Raw genomic sequence first — 2134 nt, 5'->3', positions numbered from 1 at the left:
AGAAACCACAAGGAATAGGAATCTGACAAAACCACAGCATTTGAACTACATCATGAACTTAGTAGAATGCTTGAAGTCCTAGCTAAGAAGGGAAGAGAGCAATCTCTGTATTAAAAATTACTGTGGAAATAGACGAGCAGATCATTGTCAAGGTGGGCCTGACAGGGGCTGACAATCATGGCTCTAAAATCTTTACTTTCAAAAAAACAGGGAGCAGCCATTCTGTTTTATTTGGAAATTATAATTTGCTGCTCCACTTCTTGTAAAGGGATGCAGATGTTCCTTGCCACTCGGTGAGCAAATACTCTTCTAATTACTGCCAATTATTAACACAGCTAAACATTCTTCCATGCACAGGCATTCCCCTACAATAAAAATGATCTGTTATTTTTCATGGGACTTAAGAGAGCTCCAACTTTCACAAACCGTCAACAAGAGACAGGAAAGGACAAAAAATAAAATGGATGAGACATACATACTCTCAGTTAACTGCTGTGATTCCTATCTTCTGGAAGATGGGCAGAGATATTCTTCCTTCTTACTCAGATACAGTAAGGACATTTGTAGCACACATCCTCCCAAGAAGTTCTGAAAAGCATATTAAACCAACAGAAAACACTGAGCAGCAAACAATTGACGTTTGGTTTCCTACTGATTTTAAGTTTTTTGCTTCTTCTGTGTGCATCACTGTGACAATTCCAGCTGTCTGAAAACCTTCTAAGCCCCTCTGTAGTATTAGCACCTCCCTGAGGTGGCATGTATCTGAATCACGTAGTAACCAGCTGGGGAAGAGGTGGCATGTGTTGCAATCGGCTTGCAGATCTGTGTACTAATTCAACAGCTACTATACCCGTGCTAGTCACCAGGCCAAGCAGATCAGATAACTGTTGGCTTCACCATGTTGCCACTACGTCAGGGGGTTGCAGCGATGCTAGTCTCTCTCCTTGATCTACCACCTTCAGTGTTCTTAAGGAATTCAGTGTCTTCGATCCTGTTTGAACTTGGCCAGCAGTCATAAATGTCCCTGCAAGAGAAGTGGAAGACTCAAAACCTGGCAGATGGACAGTGCAATTCCATATGCCACATCTCCTTAGAAAAGCAGGCCAAAAAATATTCCAAACCCACCTCTTCAATGTTAATCTTGCAAACAAAATCTGTTCTTAAGAGGCTGAATATAGCTTCTTGTACTGCTGACTAAACAGAAAAAAATTTAGGGTGCATGGTAGGACTGTATATAAACACAAAAAAAGCAAAGGACAGCAGTAACAGGTTGGAAGATCCAGGGGGGAAAATGTCTTCCTTTTTTTAAACACCTGTCACCATGAAAGGTGTAGTCACCACTTTATATGGAGAAAATAGAGCAGCTATATGGGTCCTGACAGAGGTTAAATTGGTACAGATGATTAGAAACGAAGTATGTAGACACAGAACTCTAAGAAACAGACCTCACCTCAGCAGCATGCAACGCTCTGTCTTGATTGAAGCGCATGTTTGTTATTTCTCCTCTGACCCATCTGCCAGTTTCTTCCTCCCAAGCCCACGGCCTAGTACCAATACTTCATGCACACAGTACTCTTCTATACTTAAGAGAACCTCAGGTTATTCAGCATTATCTTATCCCCATATATTTTAGACCTACTGATGGCAATTAAAACTGAAAGACGTGAAATTTTTAAATTGTCGCAAAACATTGCTATAGTCACACTCAGACACATAACAGAAAAGAGTCTTTAACACGTATTTTCTTAGCACTATGTTCAAATAACGATAGGGCATATACATGTGTGTTCTAGTGTTCAGAGACGGGAAAGATGAGAAAGAAGGAGGAAAAATTCCACCAACTTCTCCCATGATAGGCAATACTAAAGTGTACTGTCAGCATCAATACACTGCCCACAGACAAACCAGACTACTTTTTTGTTTTTCTCATACAGTTTGTGTGTTTGGTGCACTGTGCAATTCCAGCCTTTTTCACTGTTTGAGCATCACATAAATATTAAACAAACACTAAACACTTACTCTGGAAAGGGTCACTGGAAGCACTGTTTTGTTTATTCAGTTTGTGGAATAGAAGCAAGAACTTCATAGAATAGCCATCGAATCCAAGCTTACTGCTCTGATCAAATGAAATGGG

The 2134-nt window shown here is 40.4% G+C and overlaps 1 long non-coding RNA gene across 1 annotated transcript; it reads right to left on the bottom strand.

Annotated features, from left to right (window-relative positions):
• Nucleotides 1–484: 484 nt before the first annotated feature.
• LOC142029412 (uncharacterized) lies at nt 485–1483 on the bottom strand. Its single transcript, XR_012649909.1, has 4 exons — nt 1451–1483; nt 1126–1194; nt 851–1024; nt 485–588 (listed from the first exon to the last, which is right to left on the bottom strand). It is a non-coding gene; the product is annotated as an uncharacterized LOC142029412 (long non-coding RNA).
• Between the last annotated feature and the right edge of the window lie 651 nt (nt 1484–2134).

Source organism: Buteo buteo, chromosome 3, assembly GCF_964188355.1.
Source record: "Buteo buteo chromosome 3, bButBut1.hap1.1, whole genome shotgun sequence".
Classification (NCBI taxonomy): Eukaryota; Metazoa; Chordata; class Aves; order Accipitriformes; family Accipitridae; genus Buteo; species Buteo buteo.
Note: the sequence above shows the minus strand (reverse complement) of the source record. Positions and strands in the feature narration are given on the sequence as shown.